The following is a 26629-nucleotide window of genomic DNA, read 5'->3' as shown; positions in this document are numbered from 1 at the left end:
TCTTGAGATGTCTGACCCCATGATTCTCAAGTTTAGAACTATCCACTTCATTCATACGATTTTCATACTTTACTTCACTCTATAACAGCAAATACTGTCTAAGAAAGCTCCCATGCTATTGAGAAATGTAAACAATGGCTATCCTATATAATAAAAGCCTAATATGCAAATCGACCGAACGGCAGAATGACCGGTGGAACGACCAGTTGCTATGGCACACACTGACCACCAGGGGGCAGATGCTCAATGCAGGAGTTGCCCCCAGCCCACAGGCCCCAGGCCCGCCAAGGCGGGTGCCAGCGAGGGCCCCCGATTGTCCTGCCAGTCGCCCCACAGATCAGCCCTGATTGCCGGCCAGGCCTAGAGACCCTACCCATGCACGAATTTTGTGCACCAGGCTTCTCGTACATAATTACAGCAGTAGTATTTAGTAAGGTACACAAAATAGCAAGTATTTTTCACAACTTCTCTAGTCCTAAAACAGCCAGGTACTATTATTCTCACTGAATATATGAGGATCCTGAGGTTCAGCAGTGTTAAATAACTTTCTCAAGAACACACAGCTAGAAAATAGTTGAGCCAAGATTCAAATGTAGTACTGCCTAACCCTATCTTCAACTTCTGTAATACTTGACTATATCCAAGAGATAGGAAGGAAAAAAGTAATGTAACAGTAGTAATGGGGAAATGTTGGCAAGGGAAAAAGAAGTGGTGGTGATTCTTGGGAAGATGGCACCATTCTGAAATGAAACCACCAGTACAGTCTTCAATCCGAGTCTTTACCCACCATCAAAAGGACACTCCTTAGGTTAGAGAGCACAGCTTTATGGGTTGCTATGTCTTATACTTATTTGGTACTTCCCCAAGTAGCAAAGGCTTAATAATGTCTTTAAAATGGGTAGATGAGTAGATGGAAGGATGACAAATACACATTTAGCATGCAGGGGAGGTTTTAGCCAGCTCTAAGAAATGTCATGCCATTAGCACCTCCATTACAAGATTCTGAAATGCAATAATAACAGCCAACTTGATTGCAATTTGGTTTTGATAGGTTACTCAAGTGTGGAAAATGGAAGGCATTGAAATGTATAGACAACTATTGTTTTAAGAACCAGAGAAGCTAACAAAGGGTGAGCAAAGAAAAAGTTTATGCAATGATATAGATTAAATAGGTAGGAGGGAATTAAGAGGAGAGAGAGTATGCCCTAGCCGGTTTGGCTCAGTTTAGAGTGCAGCCCGCGGACTGAATGGTCCTGGATTTGATTCCAGTCAAGGGCATGTACCTCAGTTGTAGGCTTGATCCCCAGCCCCTGGTTGGGGCTCATGTGAGAGACAACCAATCAATGTGTTTCTCTCACATCAATGTTTCTTTCTCTGTGTCTCTTCCCCTCCCTTCCACTCTCTCTAAAAATCAATGGAAAAATACTCTCAGGTGAGAATTAAAAAAAAAAAAAAAAAAAAGCTGTGGTACATATATACAATGAAATATTACTCAGCCATAAAAAAACCACAATTAAATCTTATAATTTGTGACATCATGGATGGACCTAGAGGTTATTATGTTAAGTGAAATGAGTCAGTCAGAGAAAGACGAGTATCATATGATTCCACTTATATGTGGAATATAAAGAACAATATAAATGAACAAACAAAACAGAAACAAACTTATAGACACAGGGAATAGACTGGTAATGGGTTTAGGAGGCTGGATGAGATGAAGGGACCGAGAAGTACAGATTGGCAGTGACAGAATAGTCATGGGGATGTAAATAACAGCATAAGAACTATAGTCAATAATATTGTAATAACTATGTGTGGTGCCAGGTGGGTACTGGAAATATTGGAACGAACACTTTGTAAAGTATATGACTGTCTAACCACTAAATGTACACCTGAAACAAATACAAAATAATATTGAATGTAAACTGTTATTGGAAAAAAGCTACAAAAGTCTGCGGAAGGAAATTAAAGAAGATACAAAAACATGGAAGGAAATAACATAATGAATTAGAAAACTTAGTATTGTTAAGATGTCCATACTATTCAAAGTGATCTTCTGATTCAACAAAATCCCAATGGTATTTTTTGCGGACGTAGAAAAATTAATCCTAAAATTCATATGGAATTTCAAGGGAATCTGAAGAGCCAAATCAATTTTGAAAAAGAAGAACACATTTGGAAGACTCATACTTTCTGATTTCAAAATCTATTAGAAAGCTAAGGTAATCAAAACAATGTGGTACTAGCATAAAGACAGACAAATCAACCAGTGGAATAGAACAGAGAACCTAGAAATAAACCTTTGCTTTGACAAGAGTGTCAAGACCACCCAATGGAAAAAGGACAGTCTCTTCAACGAATTATATGTGGATATCAAACTGGATATCCACATGCAAAGAAATGCAGTTGGACCCGTATCTTAAACCACATAGAAAAATTAACTGGATTAAAGACCTCAACAAAAGATATAAAGCTATGTAACTCCTAGAAGAAAACATAGGGAAAAAGCTTCATGACATTGGACATGACACTAAAAGCACAGGTAACAAAAGTAAAAACAGACAAATAAGACTACATTAAACTTAAAAGTTTTTGTGCATCAAAGGACATAATCAACAGTGAAAAGGCAATCTACAGAATGTGAAAAGATATTTGCAAATCATCTCTGATAAAGGGTTAATACCTAGAACATATAAAGAACTATTACAACGCAATAACAAAAAGTAAATAATCCAATTTAAAATGGGCAAAGCTTTTTTTTAAAAAAATGTATCTTTATTTTTTATTTTAAAAAAAATACTTTATTGATTTTTTACAGAGAGGAAGGGAGAGGGATAGAGTTAGAAACATTGATGAGAGAGAAACATTGATCAGCTGCCTCCTGCACACCTCCTACTGAGGATATGCCCGCAACCCAGATACATGCCCTTGACCGGAATCGAACCTGGGACCTTTCAGTCCACAGGCCAACACTCTATCCACTGAGCCAAACCAGTTAGGGCAAAAAAAAAAGTATCTTTATTGTTGAAAGTATTACAGATGTCCCCTTCTCCCCCCACCATAGACCCCCTCCACTCAGCTACTGTCTTGTCGTCCATGGCTTATGCATATATGCACATAACAAAGCTCTTGAATAGACATTTCAGCAAAGATGATATATGAATAGCCACCAAGTATATAAAAAGATGCTCAAAATCACTAATCATTAGAGAAATGTCCATGGATGGATTAATAAATTGTGATATATATATATACAATGGATTATTCAGCCTAAAAAAAAAAAGTAATTCTTACACATTCTATAACATGGATGCACCTTGAGGACATTATGCTAAGTGAAACAAGCCAGTCACAAAAAAAGACAAATACTGTATTCCACTTATATGAAGTATCTAAAGTAGTCAAATTCATAGAAACAAAAAGTACAATGGTGGTTACTAGGGGCTGGTTAGAGGAGGAAAAGGAAAGCTGTTGTTGCATGGGTATAGAGTTTTAAGTTTGCAAGATAAAAAAATACGGGAAATGTGTTTCACAACAATGTGCATATACTTACTACTGAATTGTACACTAAAAATTATTAAAATGGAAGTTTTGTCATTTTTAAACCACATTTAAAAAAGAAAAAGCGGAGAAGCCAAGATGGCGGCGGAGGTGAACGGCTGATCTGTTGCCTCGCATGGCAGTTTCGGGAAAACAACTAAAAGATGGACTGGTGAGCGCGGCGACTCCTGCTCGCGTCTCCCCAGGCCGGGCGGCTGCTCCTCTCAGCCAACACCGCAGCCGGGGCCATGAGCTCGTGGGCGCCGCGGCAGCTGCTGTGGCGGCGGCCGCGGACTCGGCGCAGCGGCTCTCGATGAAGGAAGAGACCATCTTTCTGCGAGACGGGCCCACCCGCGTCACCGACCTGGCCCAGCTCCCCACTGAGATCCTCGGGGGCCCCAGAGACCGCCAACACCGACTTAGAGGATTCTTAGGACTTCCTGTCTTACACTCAAGTCCTCTAGCCATTTTGAGAGAGGAGAACCAAGAAGGCAGCAAAGTCAAACAAAGGAACTTCGCGCACAGCAATTTCAAAGTTAAACAAAGGAACTTCGCCGCGCACAGAGCGTCTGCCACCCAGAACCACAGGAGAGCTGGCTGAATGGTGGATTTACAGCTAAGAGAGAAGAGGAAAGAGCGAACTCTGGAGGAGCTGAGGTGCGGAGGCGCGTGGGTCGGGGGAAGGGACTTGTGGCTTTTGTTCCAACCCTAGGGGAGATTAGCTCCCCAGACGCCTGCGGGGAGAGGCTGGACTCTCGGCCTTTGGATCGGAGAGTGGGAGTGACTTCCTTGTGGAGGTGCGCCCAGCAATCAGTGTTTGCTGCATTGGAGTGCGGAACTGAGGGGGCTTAGAAACGTGGAAAGCAGAAAAAGCAGACTTGCAGCCAGTGCGGTTCGCCACGCCATGGCCTGGTGGCGCCCTGAGGCCCCGCCCCGCCCTGAGACTCGCCCCGCCCTGGGACCCGCCCCGCTCGTTTTGCAGGTCCGCCCCGCACGTCTTGCAGGCCCACCTGGGCTCCAAGCAACGGCTTTTGCATGTGGGTGGCCTGCCCTATGGCAGCTTGACCAGATAAAATGCGGTTCTAGTCGGACTGCTCTAGGGACGCTCAGACAGGAGGAGGAAACTGCAGTTTTTGCCGTAAGTCCTGCTGAGTGGTCTCAGGTAGTAGCTGACCTACACACCATTGGAGACCCAGAAACGAGGGCATCTAGTGGTCGGTGTGAGATGACACCAGATTTCAACCACTCTCATAAAGGACACATTCCAGAGGCAGACTCAGTGAGCGCCAAAGCCTTGCTGCACCAAGACCCGGCCCATAAATCTGTCTCCTACACAGCAACTCTTCCTTTATAGACACAGAGGATCTGCACGGCCAATTGGCCTGGAGGACAATTCCTCCCAGCGACACCAACAACAATCAAGACTTAACTATACAAAGGAAGACCAAGATGGAGGCATAGGGCGGAAGCCTGATTGCTGCCTACCACAACAATTTTGAGACTACGATGGGAGAGCAGAGCAGACACCATCCAGAACCACCGGAGGGCTGACTGAGCAGATGCTCTACAACTAGAATAAAAGAGAGGGGTACTCGGGATGATGCTGATGCCGGTGACCCAAAGATCACACTTTAAGAACTACGGCTCAGGCGACACAGTGGCGGCCTGGAACGTGCTCAGCGCAGTTCCCCCGGCGGTCTCCGGCTGAGGGGAAGGCCCCACTCGCTGCCGAGCACGGACAGACGAGCCACTGGGAGACATGGGGTGGGAGACTCCGCGCTTGCTGACCTCCGAGTCCTTCAAGAATCTCAACGCCCCGGAAGCGGCCAGGTGCGCACGCTCAGTGACTGGCCACCGCTGCAGACCTAAGGGCCGACGCAGCCACCCTGGACTAGCCCGCTGCCGCGCACCGGGCACACCGGAGCTTCGCCGAGCCTGCCGCCCAACGAGTTCTGCGGCGGCTGCCCTGGAGCTCTGAGAAAATGGCCGAAGGAATTACTGAGATGCAATTGACCAACAGGAAATGGGATCAAGAAGACGAAATCCCGCTGGGTCCCGGATCCGGGTGAAGCTGCGCGCCCCTGGGTCCGGGTGAGGCTGGGAACTGGGTCAGGGTGAGTCTGGGTCCCGGGTGAGCCTGGCCCCGGGTCCGGGTGAGGCCGTGGACCCCTGGATCCGGGTGAGCCTGGCCCCGGGTCCGGGTGAGGCCGTGGGCCCCTGGATCCAGGTGAGCCTAGGTCCCGGGTCCGGGTGAGGCCGTGGGCCCCTGGATCCGGGTGAGCCTGGGTCCCGGGTCCGGGTGAGCCTGGGTCCCGGGTCCGGGTGAGGCCGTGGGCCCCTGGATCCGGGTGAGCCTGGGTCCCGGGTCCGGGTGAGGCCGTGGGCCCCTGGATCCGGGTGAGCCTGGGTCCCGGGTCCGGGTGAGGCCGTGGGCCCCTGGATCTGGGTGAGCCTGGCCCCGGGTCTGGGTGAGGCCGTGGGCCCCTGGATCCGGGTGAGCCTGGCCCCGGGTCCGGGTGAGGCCGTGGGCCCCTGGATCCGGGTGAAGCCGTGCCCCTGGGTCCGGCCGAGACCAAACCAGAGGGAGTCGGACCTGCATTACCACCATTTGTCCACCATCCAGAGCTGAGGGGTCAGTGCTGACATGTACTCATAAGGAACTGGTGGACATTGATATTGGGTCTCAAAAGAACTGTTGGTCCAGAAAGAAACTCACTACAGACTGATTCATTTGCCTGTCAGCATAACTATTATTGCTCGTCGCACATTCAATTCTTATAAGTATATCTCTAGTGACACATGATTTCGCTCATCTAGGGGAAATGATGAACAACATGGACTGATGAACAAGAACAGAACCATAAACAAGGAGGCATCGATCGGACTATCGGGCCTCAGAGGGAGGATAGGGGAGGGTGGGGGGAGAAGGGAGAGATCAACCAAAGGTCTTGTGTGCATGCATAAGAGCCTAACCAATGGTTAAGTTCAACAGGGGGTTGGGGCATCCATGGGGAGGGGTGTGGGATGGGAATGGGGGGATGAGGACAAATATGTGACACCTTAATCAATAAAGAAATTTAAAAAAATAAAAATAAATAAATGTTATCTGGTTTAACAAAAAAAAAAAAAAAAGAAAAAGCATTATAACATTTGTTCAACACAAACAAGATCTGTGACCTCAGAGTTTACAATCTCATATAAAGATGGGAAGCACAGAAAACCTAGATAAGTAAAGGCATCTCAGGTTGACACAGCAAACATTAAAATCTTTACTAAGAAGCAAGGTAAACTGTATTTCAACCAGTATTTCCCTGAATGTGCTTCCAACTGATCTGATAATGCTATCATTTGGGAGTTCATTCTATCCCAAAGTAACTTCAACCCAAATCAGAATCTAACCCACCACTCCAGATTAATGAATTCCCCAACCACACTTCAAACCAATAATTTCACTGCCCAAGGTAGCATTCTTATCTGTTTTATTCTTGGAAAACAATGTGCTTTATTAAGTGCTATCTCTCCAGCGAGTGAGAAAGAGAGAGGGGGGAGGGGAGAGAATGTGTGCACAAGTGTCTATTTTATAGATCCATGAAGTTAAAAAAAAAATTGGAAATCACTGTTTTAGATAGAGTCCTCTTAGAACAAAGCCTTGGAGAGACTTTTAACCTCATGATTCTATGATTCTAAATGTCACAGTTCTCAACAAAAACAGACACATAGATCAATGAAATAGAATAAGAACCCAGAAATAAATTCTCACTTATGTGGTCAATTAATCTACAACAAAAAAGGCAAGAATATACAACAGGGTAAAGACAGTCTCTCCAATAAGTGGTGCTGGGAAAACTGGACAGATACATGCAAAAAAAATGAAATGGGACCACTTTCTTACACCTTATACAAAAATAAACTCAAAATGGATTAAGGACTTAAATGCAAATCTGAAGCCATAAAACTCCTAGAAGAAAACATAGCCCAATGATGGCGAACCTATGACACGCATGTCAGCACTGACACGCGTAGCCATTTCTGATGACATGCGGCCGCTAAGGCGGCCGCATATCGAGGATGAAACATTTGCTGCTCCTGAGGATGAAACATTTGCGACTAGAGTCTTGGAGTTAGACACTCTGTGCCGGAGGTCTGTAGGCCAAAACAACAGAAGTCCGGCACAGAGCGGCTAGTTCTGGGACTTCCGGTTAAGCAGGGATCTTTGCCCTCACTTCCGCCGGCAGAGCAGGGAGCAGCGGAACGCAGCGGGGGACGCATCTCTGGGGGCCCTGCCATTACCAGTAACCAAATAACAGTTAACCACAGCAACCATTATCTACTGTTCTGGGGTGTCATGGATTTCTAATCCATCATTACTGAGATAAGTGAGGGGGAGGCTGGGAGAGGCGAGGGTTTGTGGTGTGCTATGGGTGCCGTTTCCGGCCATTAGAAATAGCGGCAGCCATTTTAATTCACATAAGGAACACCATCTTGCTCCATAGTGCAGACTCCATTTCACCACTATTACTGTTGTGCATCCTTATTAACCCCTATTTCTGCTTATTAACACTGCCCTTTCCTAAAAGACAGTTATATGCACCATTTTGTGGTTAGTTAGGCTAGTTAACCCCTAGTTGCCTGCAGGCCTAACAAGCTATCTATAATTCTATCTTCTGTCACTGCCCCCCTGATGGAGAACCCAAAAAATAAAAAACTAAGGTTAAGTAAAGGAAGTGGTAGTAGCAGTGGCCGACCCTTTCAAGAGACATGGACCGAGATGTATGGCTTTATAGAAAAAAATGGCAGATCATTTTGCATTCTATGTACTGAAACAGTAGTAAGCAGAACATGGAATATAAATAGACATTTTGAAACTAATCATTCCCAGCTCTTGGAAAAAAGTGAGGATGAAAGGAAGGAATACATTTCCAGGCAGCTACACCTTTATAAGAGCCAATCTAATTCCATTCTTAAATTTATGAAAGGCTCTACAAATTTAACATCTGCAAATTTGAGCATTGCTCACTCTATAGCTCAGCATGGAAAAGGCCTCAGTGAGGGAGAATTTATTAAAGAAACTCTCCTAAGATGTGCACCAGTTCTATTTCATGATATGCAGAATAAAGATGCAATTATTAAGAGAATATCTGAGTTACCACTCAGTAGAAATATCATAAAAGACCGAATAATGAGACTGAACACAAACGTACATCAATTAAAGAGAGACATAAGTGTAAATATTTTTCAATCTCTCTTGATGAAACTACTGATGTCACATCACATGCTCAGGTGGCCATTATTGGTTGATATTCTGATGGTCTCACAATGAGAGAAGAGTTGATAAAGTCAGTATCAGTGTCAACAAGTAAATCAGGAAGCGAAATATATAAGGTTGTTATACAAACATTTCGTGACCTAAGCATTGATATCTCTAAAGTTGTGTCAGTGACGACAGATGGGGCACCAAATATGGTGGGGAAAAAAGTCGGATTTGTCAAATTGTTTACAGAAGCTATTGGACATCCGATTGTGCCTTTTCATTGTATTATCCATCAGGAGGCTTTATGTGCCAAGGCAGGATTCACCGACTTAAACGACTTAATGTCAGTTGTTACAAAAATAGTTAATTTAATAGCTGCTCGCCCCCTTCATAAGCGAGAATTTTCGGCACTTTTACTGGAGGTTGATTCCACCTACAGTGTACTGTTGATGTACAATAATGTAAGATGGCTGAGCCAAGGCAAAGTTCTTGAGCGCTTTGTGGAGTGCTTTGAAGAAATTAAGGTATTTCTTGACGATAAGGATCTGGGAAACTTTCCTCAGCTTAATGATGATAAGTGGGTCAACACCCTGATGTTTTTTACAGATCTCTCTGTTCATATTAATGAACTGAACTTAAAGTTACAAGGTTTTGGCAAAAGTATTGACGTCATGTTTGGATACATAAAAGCTTTTGAAAGTAGTTAAAATTTTCAAGCGAGATGTAGAAACTAAAACTTATAAGTATTTTCCTCGAGTAACAAAGTATTTTGAGAAGGCCAGTGCAGCTGTACAAAATGAAATGGAACTCCTGCATATGAAGTATCAGCATGTTTTAGACTCATTACTTGACCAGTTTAGTGATAGATTTAATCAATTTAGAAGTCTAGAACAGACCATGAAAATAATTAAGTATCCTGATGTAGTAGTCTACAGTAGTTTGGAATTAAATGGTTTCCAATGGATGCAAATTGATGATTTGGAGATGCAACTTGCAGAATTTCAAGACAGTATCTGGGCTCAGGTGTTTGTCGACTTGAGGTCAAAGCTTGAGAATCTGGAAAGGTGCCGCTTGGAGAATCAAGAGTGCCACTACGAACAGGAAATTTGGAGTGCCTGGAACGGACTACCAGACACTTTTAGCACCCTGAAAAATATAGCAATGGCTTTACTCACAATTTTTCCCTTATTCTCAGTATTAAATAATATCAAAACCAACAAAAGAAACAGATTGACAGATGAAGTTAGTAGCGCTTGCTTGGGCCTGAAGTGTACAAAATACCAACCTTCAATTGAAGATTTAGCCAATGAAATTCAGCAACAAAAAGGTCACTAATAGGCAGGTTAGTTAAAGAATTCCCCCTCCCCCTCACTTATCTTAGTTCACGGCACCCCACACTAGCTAAATAATATCAAGACCAACAAAAGAAACCGACTGATGGATGAACAAAGAAGTCACTAAGCAGGTAAGTTAAATATTTAGTTTTGGGTTTATTAAATACAATTATATATAACAATTATACATTTAGTTATTTAAACTATAAATATCGTGAAATAATGTTTTTTCCTCAAAGTGACACACCAAGCTCAAAAGGTTGCCCATCACTAACATAGCCAGTAAACTCTTTGACATCAGTATTAGCAATATCTTCTTGGATATGTCCCCTTGGGCAAGATCAACAAAAGAAAAAATAAACAAATGGGACACCATCAAACTAAAATGTTTTTTCACAGTGAAGAAAACCATCAATGAAAAGACAATCCACAGAATGGAAGAATATATTTGCAAATGATATATCCAATAAGGGGTTAATATCCAAAATATATAAGGAACTCATGTAACTTAACATAAAAAAAATAAATCCAATTAAAAAATGTACAGAGGCTCTAGCTGGTTCAGCCTGGGAACTGAAGGGTCCCAGGTTCAATTCTGGTCAAGGGCACATGCCCGGCTTGGGGACTAGATCCCCAGTAGGGGGTGTGCAGAAGGCAGCCAATCAATGATTCTCTCTCATCATTGATGTTTCTATCTTTCTCTCCCTCTCCCATCCTCTCTGAAATCAATAAAAAAATATATATTTTTTAAAAATGTACAGAGGAACAGAATAGATATTTCTCCAAAGAGGACATACAGATGGCCAGCAGACATGGAAAGATGCTCAACATAACTAAATGCAAATCAAATCCACAATGAGATACCATCTCACCCTGAAGGGGTATCATAAAAAAATCAACAATTAAGTGTTGGCAAGGATGGAAAAAAGGGAAGCCCTGGACACAATGGTAGCATTGTAAATTGGTGCAACCATTATGGCAAAAACTATGGAGATCCCTAAAAAAATTAAAAATTAAGCTGCTACATGATTCTGCAATACCACTTCCAGGTATTTATTAAAATAAAACAAAAACACTAACTCAAAAAGAGATATGCTCCCTTATGTTCATTGTAGCATTATTACAATAGTCAAGATATGGAAGCAACTTAGGTGTCCATCAATAAATGAATGTATAAAAGAAATGTGGCATACACTAACACACATGATGGAATATTACTCAGCCATAAAAAAGAATGAAATATTGTCATTGCGACAACATAAATGGATCTAGAGGGTATAATGTTAAATGAAATAAGTCAGACAGAGAAAGACAAATAAATACCACATAATTTCACTTATATATTGTATCTAACAAAACAAAACAAAACAGAAACAGACCCATAGGTACAGAGAACAACCTGGTGATTGCCAAAGGGGATGGGAGCAGGTGAATAAATAAATCTCACCAGTCACTGAGCTCCTATGAGCTAGTTTTTTAGACCCTGAGGCATGTGGGACTACATGGCCTCCATAGGCTCTTGTAAAACTGTTTAAACATAAAATGAGACAGTAGTTAGCTTTGGACAGCAAGATGGGGTATGGGATAAAAGAACAGAATGCAGGCATTGATAATGTTCTGGTGGCAAATTCACGGGTAGTTCTTATATTTTTATGTTTCATAAGTTAACATATGTACTATATTTAATGTTACACATACCACCTTCCTACAAAAGCTAGGATGTGTTTCTTCCTCCAAAGGCACTTCTTTTGCCTCAGTAGCTTGTTTCCTGAGTCCACACAGCCCAGCAGGCTCACTGTGACTTGCTTTCTAAAGGGCCAAGGCAGCCATGCCCAGCCTCCTCTTCCTCACATTTCCAAAGGGCAAGGCAGTTCTGCCTAGGCTCACTCCTGTTGCCTCTTCTATCTTAAGCCCTTCCTTTGTTCCACTGTCCCCAGCTTTAATACACATACCCTCAATAAAAAATAAAACTACCTTCTTTTAGACCCCTGTATTGCTTGCACAACTTGAAACTTGACACACTTAAAGCATTAAGAACTTACATTAATAAACTCTATTACTTTCAGTAGCCTCTCTCTCAAGCTTGCTTTCTGAAATTCTCTGCTTTGCATTCCCAAGTAGCTGCTGTGTGATGGGCTGAATAGAGATAACTCAAGCAGAACAGGAAAAAGAAACACTTTGAAGACACACTAAAGCAAAACTTCAAATGATACGGCACCACTGGAGACTCAGAGAAATCACAGTGGCAGATAATCTAGGGAGTATCAATGAGCACCTAGAATATTTCTTTCTGAAGAGGATGGCAGGTGCAGACTGTGCCAAACTTAGCACATGGAGTCTGCAGCTACAAATCATGGACTAGCGTGGGCAGCTGGTGGGGACCTGCTGGCTAGATAGCAATCACTGGTTAATGGTTATCATCTTCAGCTACAAAGGCTGAGGTGTGGCTCTATATCTGCATTTTTTCAACTGGTTATTTATCTCAGCGCTAAAGTGACATTTAGCCATTAAAGTTGGCCTCCAAGCATATTTACCCATCTGCCCAAAAAATAAAAATAGAAGAATCATACACAAAAGCAAAACACACAAAGGGCTCAATAAAATTTGCATTAATGGACTATGACTGAGCCATAAAAAAGAATGAAATCTTACCATCTCCAACAACATGAGTGGACCTAGAGGGTATTATGCTGAGTGAAATAAGTCAGACAGAGAAAGATAAATGCCATGTGATTTTACTTATAGGTGGAATCTAGAAAGCAAAACAAACAAACAAGCAGAACAGAAGCAGTCTCAAAACTACAGAAACATTTTGATGATTACCATTTGGGGAAGGGATAGGGGGAGGGGTGAAAAAAGTGAAGAATTAGGAAGTGCAAACTGGTAGTTACACAATAGTCACAGGGATGTGAAGTACAGCATAGGGAATATAGTCAATCATACTGTAATAATTATACAGGGTGTCAGATGGGTACTGGATTTACTGGGGTGATCATAAGTTATATAAATGTCTAATCATGGGTTTGTATACCTGAAACTAACAATATTGTACGTCAACTGCAATTAAAAAGTAAAAAATTATTTAAATAAAATTTGTACTGAGCCATATAATAGGTTATTTCCTTTCAACCTTCTTTGAACCTTATTATAGAAAAGTCCCTTAAAAGCATAATAATAAAAGGCCAAGAGGCATTCACGACCAAAATGACCAAAAGACCGGTCGCCATGAGGGGACCCCTGCCTGGATCGAGGGTGTGGCCGGCCTTCAAACCGCTGGCGGCCCCTAGCCCAGGCTGGCCCAGTGCCCCAGAGGGGACCCCCACCGCAATCGAGGGTGTGGCTGACCTTCAAACTGCCGGCGGTCCCTAGCCCAGGCCGGGGCGGCGCTGGGGGCCCTGCGCGTGCAGCGCCGTCTTTTAAAAATAAAGACCTGCTGGTGCTCCGAGGTGCCTCCCGGCACTGGCTGCCCTGCCCCCACCCCCACCCCACGCGGAGTCCCGGGCGGAGGGGCTCGGGTGGGTGTGGGCCACGGCCCCAGGCCCTGTGGGGTGGAGAGGTTCACGCCGAGCCAGTGTAGCGATGCAGGTTAACTTTGCTGGGGAGTCCGAATTGGACTGAATGGACCGCAGCTGGCGGTGCTGGCCAGGTTAAGCTCCAGGAAGATGTTTTGTAAGATGAGTGGGCAAGCCTATTCTCCCAGTAGAGTTCTGATCACTGAGAATGATGGAAGGGAGGCCTCCAGAAGTCTCACATGTTAGAGGACCGAGCAGGAGAAGAGCACTACAGCTGCATCTCTGCTCTTCTTAAGTCCATGCGGGCTCAGACCCGAGCGCCTCCCTCTACTGGCTGGCACGCATGCTCGAAGGAGGAGAGGACCTGCTGTGGCTGGTGAGGAGGCTGGTGAGGTTTGCCAGTGAAGACATAAGTCTGGCAGACACATCCGCATTACCACAAGCAGTGGCCGCCTACCAGGGCTGTCACTTCATAGGCATGCCCGAATGTGAGGTGCTTCTGCTCAGTGTGTAGTCTATTTTGCCAGAGCCCCAAAGTCTATTGAGGTGTACAGCACCTACAACAACATCAAAGCCTGCCTGCAGAACCACCAACGGCCTCTGCCCCTGTCCCGCTGCTCATGAAGGACCTGGGCTATGGCAAGGGCTACAGATACAACCCCATGTACAGCAAGCCTGTGGGGACCCACAGAGAGACCCCACCCATGCACGATTTCGTGCACTGGGTCTCTAGTGTTGTAATAAAAAAAGAGAGTTGCATGGTATTAGATATCTTAGCTTGTCTGCTCCAGCTGCTTTATTCTCTTAAATAAAATTACAATGTTCATGTTATGAGTTCACTGTGTTCCCTATCTCAGTGACCAAGACTCCTTCCTCTTCACCACCTCCCATATCCAGATGTTCGCTAAATCCTATTGATTCTTCCTTATGAATCAAGACTCTATTTCTCTCCATCACATTTTACAATGACCAATAAAGCATATATAATCTGACCTCATCTCCCATTATTCTCCCCCTAAAATACTCCTCTTCAGCAGTGGCATCCTTACTTTTCCTTCCACACACAGGTACTCTCTGATCTCAGTGCTATGCAATCTTTCTGCCTCGAATGCTCTTCCTTCAGATATACACATGGCTTGCTTCCTCACTTCATTTCAATGTGTGCTCAAATGAAGCTTCTCACACTTCTCAATGAAGCCTTCGCTGGTCATGCTACATAAAATTGTTCCCTGCTTAATGTTTCCTTCTACTCACCCCCCTTCCTGATTTATTTCCTTCCTGGCAATTACTATCTAAATATAGTATGTATTTACTTATTTGTTGTCTTCCTCCCCACTAGACTAGAAGCTCCATGAGGGCAAGAAGTTCTACGTATTTTTGTCACTGCTGAATCCCAAATGCCTAGAACAGCACCTACCAAAAAACAGGTGCTCAGGCCTGGCTGGTGTGGCCCAATGGTTGAACATCAACCATGAATTAGGAGGTCATGGTTCCATTCCCAATCAGGGCACATGCCTGGATTTCAGGCTCAGTCCCCAGTGTGGGGTATGTAGGAGGCAGCCTATCAATGATTCTCTCTTAGCATTTGTTTCTATCTCTCCCTCTCTCTGAAATCAATGAAAACATGTACACTGAGTGGCCAGATTATTATGATCTCTGAACGCATAATAATCTGGCCACTCAAAGTGTGTGTGTGTGTGTGTGTGTGTGTGTGTGTGCGCGCGCATATTTTAGAGGCCCGGTGCATGAATTTGTGCATGGGTGGGGTCAGGCCAGCCTGGTCAGGGGGAGGGGACATGGGCGGTTGGCTGGCCTGCCTGCTGGTCGAACTCCTGGTAGAGGGGACAATTTGCATATTAGCCTTTTATTATATAGGATATACACTGAGTGGCCAGATTATTATGCGTTCAGAGATCATAATAATCTGGCCACTCAGTGTATACTAATAAAAGGGTAGTATGTTAATTAGACCGGGTGAATCAGACATCTTCCGGACGTCCGACTTCCTTCTGGACAAAGCCACAGTGGTGTGGGCCAAGGCAGAGGTAGTTAGGGGCATGATCAGGCCGGCGCGGGGGGAGCAAGCAGTTAGGGGGCGATCAGGCCAGCAGGGGAGGGCAGTTAGGGGCGATCGCCTGGCCAGCAGGGGAGGGCAGTTGGGGGCTATCAGGCCGGCAGGGGAGGGCAGTTGGGGGCTATCAGGCCGGCAGGGGAGAGCAGTTGGGCCGGCAGGGGAGGGAAGCTGGGGGCGGTCAGGCCAGCAGGGGAGGGCAGTTGGGGGCGGTCAGGCCGGCAAGGGAGCGGTTAGGGGGCGATAAGTCCGGCAGGCAGAGCTGGTTAGGGGCGATCAGGCAGGCAGGCAGAGGCAGTTAGGAGCCAGCAGTCCCAGATTGTGAGAGGGATATCCGACTGCCCGTTTAGGCCCGATCCCTGAGGGCAGTTGGACACCCCCCGAGGGGTCCCAGATTGGAGAGGGTGCAGGCCGGGCTGAGGGACACACCCCTATGCACGCATTTTATGCACTGGGCCTCTAGTATTTCAAAATAAGAGGTGCTCAGTAATTATTTCCTGCAGGAATGAACAAAACTACTATACTTCCAGCTCTAGCCAGTTTGGCTCAGTGGAGAGCATCAACCTGCAGACTGAAGGGTCTTGGATTCAATTTCAGTCAAGGGCACGTACCTCAGTTTCAGGCTCAATCCCGGGCCCTGGTTGGGGCACGTGTGGGAGGCAACCAATTGATGTGTCTCTCCCACTCTAAAAGTCAATGGAAAAATATCCTCCCTTCCACTCTAAAAGTCAATGGAAAAATATCCTCGGGTGAGGATTAAAACACACACACACACAAAGCAAAAAAAAAAACACCTACTTCCATCTTCACTGCATCAGGCCAGCAGGGGAGGGCAGTTAGATCACCATCAGTTCTAGTCCACATTACTGTAACCATCTTTAAAAGGTTTTTCTGAATTCACCCTAATTCCCAAATATGTCCTTCTCACTGCCTTGGGAATAAAGCCCACACTCATTGTTTGTCAAGTCTTTTGTGGTCTGATTCTGCACACCCCCCGACCCCTCTTTCCTCAAACCATAGTTACCTTCCAGCTGTTCTAAATTATTTTTAGTTCCCCTAAGGAACTGCTCTCTCACTTCTAGACCTTTCCACAAGCTGCTCTCTCACCCCCCCCCCCCCACAAGGACGTTTTCATCATTACCTTGGCCACCCACTTCTTCCTTAGCCTCACTCTGCTTATCCTTCACATCAGTACAGCGCTCCTTCACCCAGGAAACCTGCTCCCCAGGACTGGGTTAAGTGTACGTTCTATGTACTCTCAGAGTACATACATGTACTTTCCCTTACTCAGCATCTGCCATGTTGCACTCTAATTGCTTGTCTGATGATGTCACAACTATCACCAACCTGAGGTAGGCATGGTGCCAAGAACATAGTAGGTACCAATTAACTTTGTTGAATGAAAGATTACATGAATAAACAAATAACTTTTTACTTTAGTGTCTTCTTTGACAAATTAACAGTTACATCTAAGATTCCTTTTATATACCTTCAGAAGGATAAATATCCTGATGAAAGCTAAAAAAGCAAAAGTAATGTGTGTGTTTTTTTAAATATATTTTATTGATTTTTTACAGAGAGGAAGGGAGAGGGAGAGTTAGAAACATCGATGAGAGAGAAACATTGATCAGCTGCCTCCTGCACACCCCCTACTAGGGATGTGCCTGCAACCAAGGTACATGCCCTTGACTGGAATCGAACCCGGGACCCTTCAGTCCGCAGGCTGACGCTCTATCCACTGAGCCAAACCAGTCAGGGCCAAAAGTAATGTTTTAATTGGGGTTTGAAAAACAAGATGGTCTGTCTGATCAAATAGAGGACTTTAAACCATGATGAAAGGGTCCAACGATAAACTAGCACACCAATGGGAATAGTTGCAGAAAATATAAAAAGTTAGAAATGTTTACAATAATCTGTACCTAAATGTCGTATACCTTAATACATTAGCCAAAGCCACTAGCTAAGAGCTCCATTTATGGAAGACTCTTATGAATTAATTAGAGGCCCAATGCACGAAATTCGTACAAGAGGAGGCCTTCCTTCCCCCGGCTGCCAGCATCTGCTTCCCTCTGGCACCCAGGACCTGGGCTTCCCTCCAGCTGCCGGCAGACACCAGGGACTCGGGCTTCCCTTGCAGCCCCAGCTTCGTCCGGAAGGACGTCCGGTCTAATTAGCATATTACGCTTTTATTATTATAGATTATTATAGATGGACCTGGGCAATGATCACCAATGGATACTAACATCACACACACAAAAAGATAACCAGACAGGGTGGTAGCCCCAAATGGAAATATACACCAACACTTACTATTTCTTCAACAAACAAATTAAAAAACTAAATCTAATTAGCCTCTAGACTTAACTACAGATTTACAGATAACATAGTAAAGGACATAATAAATGTTAACTGAATACCACTGGGATACAGTCACCAATATTCAGACTAAAGGAAACTCTAGGACAAATGATAGTTTCTTTAATAAATAGATTAAAAAGAAAAAAGAGTAGGGGAGGCAAGAGAAAGATAATAACAATTGCAATGATTAAACTTTATTTGGATCCTAATTCAAACAAGGAAACTTTTTTAAAAAACTGATGAGAGAGCCTGGCTGGTGTGGCTCAGCAGTTGAGCATCAACCTATGAGGAGGTCACAGTTCAATTCCTGGTCAGAGCACCTGCCCAGGTGCAGGCTCTATCCCTAGTGGGGGACATACAGGAGACAGGCAATCAATGATTCTCTCTCATCATTGATGTATCTCTCTCTCTCTCTCTCCCTCTCGCATCCTCTCTGAAATCAATAAAAAATTGAAAAGAAAGAGAGACATCTGGAATTTCTGGCCCTTTTCTCTTCGCCTTAAATTCGGGTGTCTTTTATGAATAATCTAAAGCAGCAAAAGTCAATGCTATCAGGCTAGGGTTTTAAAACCAGAAAAAGATATGAAAAAGAGAGGTTTGACCCTACTCAGTTTCAAGACTGTATTATTCAAGGCTTAAGTGAAACTGGTGCTGATTTGGAAACAGTAGCAAAGTTTCTTGATGCTTCTGGAGCAAAACTTGATTACCGCCAATATGCAGAAACACTCTGACATTCTGGTGGCCGGGGGAACACTGGCCCCAGGTGGCACACTGGCAGATGACATGATGCGTACAGGTGTCTGTGTGTTTGCAGCACAAGAAGACCATGTAAGCATTTGCACAGGTTTTTAACAAGTTAATCAGGTGCTACAAATACCTGGAGAAAGGTATTGAAGATGAAGTGAAAGAGCTGCTGCTGTTCTTAAAGGGTTTTTCGGAGTCGGAGAGGAACAAGCTGGCTATGTTGACTGGTGTTTTCCTAGCTAATGGAACAATTAATGCATCCATTCTTAATAGTCTTTATAATGAGAATCTGGTTAAAGAAGGGGTTTCAGCAGCTTTTGCTGTAAAGCTCTTTATTTTTTTTAAATATATTTTATTGATTTTTTACAGAGAGGAAGGGAAAGGGATAGAGAGCTAGAAACATCGATAAGAGAGAAACATCGACCAGCTGCCTCCTGCACACCCGCCATTGGGGATGTGCCCGCAACCAATGTACATGCCCTTGACCGGAATCAAACCTGGGACCCTTCAGTCCGCAGACGGACGCTCTATCCACTGAGCCAAACCGGTTTCGGCTGTAAAGCTCTTTAAATCATGGATAAATCAAAAAGACATCAATGCAATAGCTTCAAGTCTTCGGAAAGTCAGCATGGATAACAGACTGATGGAATTTTTTCCTGCCAATAAACAAAGCGTTGAACATTTCACAAAGTATTTCACTGAGGCAAGCTTAAAAGAGCTTTCAGAATATGTTCAGAATCAGCAAACCATAGGAGTTCGTAAAGAACTCCAGAAAGAGCATCAAGAACAGATGTCCCGTGGTGATCCATTTAAGGATATAATTTTGTATGTCAAGGAGGAGATGAAAAAAAAAGTCCCAACATTCCAGAACCCATTGTCATTGGATTAATCTGGTACAGTGTAATGAGCACCGTGGAATGGAACAAAAAAGAGGAGCTTATAGCAGAGCAAACCATCAACACATGAAGCAATACAGCCCTCTCCTCACTGCCTTTACTACTCAAGGTCAGTCTGAGCTGACTGTTACTGAAGATTCAGGAGTATTGCTACGATAACATTCATTTCATGAAAGCCTTCCAGAAAATAGTGGTGCTTTTTTATAAAGCTGAAGTCCTGAGTGAGGAGCCCATTCTGAAATGGTACAAAGATGCACATGTTGCAAAGGGGAAAAGTGTCTTCCTTGAGCAAAGGAAAGTTTGTGGAGTGGCTTAAAAATGCTGAAGAAGAATCTTGAGTCTGAAGCTGAAGAAGGTGATTAAATTTTGAAACTACACCCTCAGTAAAGTAAACAGGGGTTGTAGATAAAATGTCATGTCTCATGTGTCCTGATTCTTACATCTTCCTACCTCCCTATATCAAGCATGATATAAGGGCTTTCATGGCAAATTTTATTTTAACTGTTTCTATGGTTACTGGAAATGTTGGGTTTAGTTTCTAAAACTATGTTTTAAGTAGCTACAGGAGCTATAGAATTGAATCTAATGTTGCATTAGTCTTTTCAGTTATGTTCTACCTCCTGTATTTTCTACTGTAATAATGTAATTTAAGGCCTTCCACAATGAACAGTTCACTTTTTTCCCTGGGTTTTCTATATAAACAGTTCTTAAGATATGATTTGGTTAAAAATAATTTGTTATAAAAATTGTTTGCAAATTAAACGGTAAAAGTATCCAAAGTCGCAAAAATAAAAAGAACATCCATGTGAGAGAGAAACACAGGTCAGTCGCCTCCTGGATGTGCCTAGACTGGAGATCAAACCTGCAACCTGGGTATGTGCCATGACTGGAAATCAAACCAGCCACCTCTAGTGTATGGGATGATGCTCCAACCAATTAAGCCACACTGGCCAGAGCCAAACAATGAAACTTTTTTAAAAATTAGGTAATTGGGAAAATTTGAACATTGACTACTAGCTTTTGGAGATATTAAGGAATTACTGTCAAATTTTATGTGTGAAAATTACTGTGGTTATGTTTTTAAAAAGAATTCTTATATTTGGGAGGCACATAATTTAATATTTATGGATGGAAATAATATAATGTCTAGGATTTGTTTCAAATAATCCAGGAGTAGGGTAAGAAAGAGAAAAGGGGTATAAAGTTTAAAATTTTTTATAATAAAATGTATTTAAAAATTATGTATGGTGATGGAAAAAATAAAATAAGCAAATATGGAAAGCAATGTTCATTATAAGTTTAGCAAAGGACAACTGGAGTCCTGTTTTTTTCATATTAATTTTATATACTTAAAATAATAAAACAAATCTTTCACAGAATATAAAAATTTCAAGAGTAAAACTTTCCCTCTGCTTTCCATCTCCAGTTGCCTCTCTATAAGAGGCAACTGCTGTTAACTGAGTGTACTTCTGAAGGACATATCCAGGAATATTTTATGCATTTAGAAATATAATATTTAGGGAGAACCAAGATGGCAGCATAGGTAAACACCTATACTTGCTGCCTCTCACAACCATATCAAAATTACAACTAAAAGTCAGAACAACTACCTCCCAGAACCGTGGGAAAGCTGGCTGAGTGGAAGTTCCACAACTAGAGAGGTGAAGAAAGCGAACTGAGACTGGTAAGAGGTGCGGAGGCGCGTAAAGTGCTGGCACCTGGATGTGCTGCTCTTAATCGGGAGGGAGATACAAGCTCCTGCTTGCTCTGAACTCCAGTTCTGGGTGAGACTCTGGGGGACCCAGACACATACGGGGAGAAACTGGACTGTCTGGCATCAGTACAGGAACGCGAGGGTGGCTTTCTTTCACAGGTGCTCGCAGCGATCATTGTTCCTGCACCAGGGTGCTGGACGTGGAGACCCGGGGACCTCTCGGGTGCAGGGCTGACTGGCAGCCATTGCTGTTTGCTCTGCCCTAGTGATTCCCAGAGACCCCGCCCCACCCAATTTACAACCCCACCCAAGCTGTGTGCATCGGATTTTGCATATGAATGGCCTGTCCTTTCTCCACCTAAAACCTGTCAAACTGCAGCTGGGTCAGAGAGCCGCAGAGCTTCCAAAAGAAGGCCCAAGGCCCGGCAGCAGCAGTCTGCCTTGCTTCACAGCTGGGCCTCCTCTGGGCACTTCCAAACCCCATACAAAGAGGAGGAATCTGCAGATGTCTCTGTAGCTCCTGCTGGGCAGCCCCAGACAGTGGCTGACCTTGCACCTCCTTGGAGATCCAAGAGCCAGTGCACCCAGTGGTCAGAGTGAGACCATACTGGATTACAACTCTTCACATCCATAAGAGACACACTCAAGGGGCAGACTCAGCGAGCACCAAAGCCCCACTGAAGCAAGTCCTGCCCCATAAGGGTGTCTCCTGCACAACAGATCTTCCAGTGTAGACACAGCTGGTCATCACAGACAATTGGCCTGGAGGTCAATTCCTCCCAGTGATACCAACAGCAATCAAGGGTTAACTACAACAAGACTGTGCACACAGCCCACAAAAGGGGTGCACCAAGAGCATCCACCTCAGGTGACTGGGGAGGCTGAGCCACTGGGCCCTATAGGACACCTACCACACAAGGCCACTCTATCAACTCAAGGAGACTTAGCAGCTACCCATAGAAACAAACACAAGGAAACAGCCAAAATGCGGAGACAAAGAAGTCACAAATGAAAGAAAAGGATGAAAGCAAAATACTGGATATAGAGTTCAGAACCACAGTTATAAGGTTACTCAAGAATCTTCTAGAAACCTCCAAGAAATTTAGTGAGACCCTCAAGGATATGAAAAAGGACCAATCAGAAATTACACATACACTGACTGAAATAAAGAATAATATACAGAGATCCAACAGCAGACTAGAGGATCCCAAGAATAAAGTCAAAGATTTGAAATACAAAGAAGCAAAAAACACCCAACCGGAAAAGCAAAAAGAAAAAGAACCCAAAAATATGAAGATAGTGTAAGGAGCCTCTGGGATAACTTCAAGCGTACCAACATCCGAATTATGGGGGTGCCAGAAGAAGAGAGAGAGAGAAAGATATTGAAAACCTATTTGAAGAAATAATGACAGAAAACTTCCCCTACCTGGTGAAAGAAATACACTTACAAGTCCAGGAAGAGCAGAGAACACCAACCAAGAGGAATTCAAAGAGGACCACACCAAGGCACGTCATAATTAAAATGCCAAGGGCAAAAGACAAAAAGACAATCTTAAAAGCAGCAAGAGAAAAACAGTTAATTACCTACAAGGGAGTACCCATACAACTGTCAGCTGATTTCTCAACAGAAACGATGCAGGCCAGAAGGGAGTGGCAAGAAATATACAAAGTGATGAATAGTAAGAACCTACAACCAAGATTACTCTACCCAGCAAAGCTATCATTTAGAATTGAAGGTTAGATAAAGAGCTTCACAGACAAGAAAAAGCTAAAGGAGTTCATCACCACCAAACCAGTATTATATGAAATGCTGAAGGGTATTCTCTAAGAAGAGGAAGAAGAAGAAAAAGGTAAAGATAAAAAATTATGAACAACAAAGTGACAACAAATACTTATCTATCAACAAGTGAACCTAAAAATCGAATGAATAAAAAACCTGATGAACAGAACAGACTGGTGAATGTAACAGAATCAGGGGCATGGAAAGGGAGCAGACTGACAATTCTTGGGGGAAGGGGTTGTGGGGGGTGGGGGAAGAGATTGGACAAAGAGCTTACACCTATGGATGAGGTCAGTCGTGGGGGAGGGAGGCCTGGAGTGGGGTGGGAACCCAGTGGAGGGGAGCTATGGGGGGGAAAAAGAGGAACATCTGTAATAATCTGAACAATAAAGGTTAAAAAATAAATAAATAAATAAAATAGAAATATAATATATAATATGAATTGAACCCTACCATTCGTATTATTCTATATCTTGCTCGTTGTAACTTAATACTCTCTTGGACATTTCCACATGTATCTGGCTTTACCTCACTCTTTTTAAAGATTGTATCATATTCTATGGCATGGGCTTCATAATTCATTTAACTAACTCCCCTACAAGTGACGAACTGTGCTCTTTTCAGTGTGTTATTATTACAAACAATGCAGCATGGGCATTCTTGGGCATATATCATGACTCACTTATGCAAATGTTTCTGTGAGACAATTTACAGAAGACAAATCGCTGTGTCATAGGATATATGCATTTAAATTTTGGATAGATGTCATCAAACTGCCTTCCAAAATGCACTAATTTACACTCACTCCTTTTCTTCCCATCAGTAGTATGTATCTGAGAGTGCATGCTTCCCCAATACTGGAGATTGACATGCTTAAATAATTTTCAATCTGACATTGGAAAATTTTTATATATACCTACATATTTTGTTTGTATGTCTTTAATTATGGTAACTATTGATCTTTTTCCCCCTCATTATGAGAACTGTCAATTCATGTCTTTTACACTGGGTTCTTGGTCTTTTAAATTGATTTGCAAAAATACTGTGTGTACTAATGAAATAAACAAGAGTACTTGTTTTGAAAAGAAAAAAAAATAATGACACTATAACTACAGATCTGAAAAATACTAAAGATTGGCTTCAAAATACAAGTACATATTACCTACCAAGAAACAATATGGCTGTATGAAGTCGACTTTCTGTAATCGTGTATCGTGTATGATGTGATTACAGGACATTCAAATAAATGTAAAAAAACAACAAGGAAATACAGAAGACATGTCACCGTTCACATCTTCAAAAAACCATGAATTCACATGTAAGTTGTTTAAATTTACCCATTTCCCCTTGCACTCTTCCCTACCTTTCCAACAGTCCTAGATATGCACTCTATTCACCTGACTTGAAAACCTGGCATTCTCTTTCATTCCTTACTCATGTCACAGTCAAGTCAGGTTCTGAGGCCTATTAATTTCTGTTCAGAAATGATAGAACCAGACCCTGGTCTAGGTTCTTTGCTACAATAGCTCATTTAAGAGACTAGATTCAAATGCTCCCCTGGCTTCCTGAACCCAAATACCTTCCCCATTATTACCACTACCCTTTCCCCCCCCCCCCAAATGTAGGCCTGTAACACCACATATCTGCACAATTACTGCTTTAACTATAGTTGATCTTGATGCCTCCCATCTTTGTAGATCTACTACCAATCTTAAATATTATCTCTATATTAAACAAAAACAGCATTTTCATCCTCTACTGTATTCCCCCACAATAGCTATCTACCTAATATCCAATAAATAGTAGAGGTATAATAGAAAGCAGTTTATTTTAGAAACCTGTCTCAAACCTGGCCTTACCTTTTACTAGGGCTGTGACATTGAATTTGTTTCCATATTCATTAAAATGAGGAATAATAAATATAAGCCTCTCAGAGCTGATGTGATGATTAAATAAGATAATTTATCTAATAGTACCTAGCATATAGAAGGTGCTTAAAAAGTAGTAGGCAAATAATGCAAATGTGAATGAATTTCCTAAACATCAATAGAATTTGACAAGATTTTTAAATTAGAGAAAAGACCAAGTGTCTAACATAATTCATGGGATGTTGCATGCACTTGAGAATTTATGTTAAAATCTGGGCTTCTAGGAAAACATGGCAGAATGAATATACATTTACTGCCTTTCCTCTCAAAATCATAATAAAATCACATTAAGAGTAAAAAAAGGGCATGCTCGGCCAGCATGGCTCAGTGGTTGAACATTGACCTATGAACCAGGAAGTCAGGGTTTGATTCCCGTCAGGGTTTGATCCCCAGTAGGGGGTGTGCAGGAAGAAGCTGATCAACAATTCTCTCTCATCATTGATGTTTCTATCTCTCTCTCCCTCTTCCTTCCTCTCTTAAAATCAATTTTTTTAAAAAAGGAGTAAAAAAGGGCATAAATTCATAAGAATAGAAATAATGGGAGAAAATGACACAACAGCAGATGAGAAGTATAATCAAAATTTTAGAATCTAGAAAGTAAATGGAAGAATGGAAAATGTAACAGATAAGGGCATGCTAACATTTAAATGCTGATGTGGGTGAAATAAACAAGCAAGCTGGTTAGAACTTCAGAACCTTGGAAAGGCTCAGGAATTAGAGGCTCCCGAAAACCTATAAGGGTGGATATAAGGTGTGGAATTAAAAAAAAAATTTGGTTGCACACCTTTAAAAGGATCCCTCACTGTTTCCTCCTCCTCACCCCAAGCAGCCCAATGACGATGTAGTTCCCACTTTGGCAGAAGATGGGTTTTATTTGAACCTTGGATGTTGGGTCTTTGGTATACCAGGCACAGTTGAGACTAGGGCGCCTGGCCGGTAGCAATGCTGGAAGACAACAGCCATTTAGTGAGTTCTGATTAAAAAGCTCCTTTCACACATTCAATGAAGGGAAGAACAAATGCCACCCTTTTTTTCTTAAAAAGGAACTTTTATTAAAGTGTATTTTAAATTAAAATAATCTTTAGAGACAATTTTTGGTCATTCACATTTTGAATGTCAGTTTCTTTTTCCATTAATATTCTAATGGTATTCCCCATCCTCTGCATTTGGAAATGGCTGAAGTTAGTGAGTGATATGACAGACATCTAGTCGGTGAGCAGGAGTTTGATGGCCGAATTAGTTAACCTTTTGTACTCGGATGTCGAGAGTGACTCGACACAGTTAGCATCGGTAGCAGCTTGAGAAAAAAGCAAGCGAGTGCAAAGGGTTAACCTTCAAGCCATTATTCAGTGACAGAATCTAATGAGCCAAGTAATCTCTTTCTGTATAAAAGTGTATTAAACAAATTACAGGGTCTTGGGAGCAACTCACCAGGCAAGGAACATCTCACACATGTATGTACATTTTTCTCCAAATAATAGAAAACAATTAGAATAAATTT

At 42.8% G+C, this 26629-nt stretch overlaps 1 protein-coding gene and 1 pseudogene across 5 annotated transcripts in view; one reads left to right on the top strand and one right to left on the bottom strand.

Moving 5' to 3' along the window:
• USP49 (ubiquitin specific peptidase 49) overlaps window positions 1-26629 on the bottom strand; it is a 103935-nt gene that overhangs the window by 30046 nt on the left and 47260 nt on the right. The gene's annotated exons all lie outside the window — the stretch shown is intronic.
• LOC307105127 (eIF5-mimic protein 2-like) lies at window positions 18324-20069 on the top strand (annotated as a pseudogene). The gene is made up of 3 exons: window positions 18324-18829; window positions 18911-19132; window positions 19367-20069. The product of its transcript is annotated as an eIF5-mimic protein 2-like (transcript).

This window comes from Cnephaeus nilssonii (assembly GCF_951640355.1).
Source record: "Cnephaeus nilssonii genome assembly, chromosome: 9".
Classification (NCBI taxonomy): Eukaryota; Metazoa; Chordata; class Mammalia; order Chiroptera; family Vespertilionidae; genus Cnephaeus; species Cnephaeus nilssonii.
The sequence above is the reverse complement of the archived record's forward strand: the minus strand, read 5'-3'. Positions and strand labels throughout refer to the sequence as shown.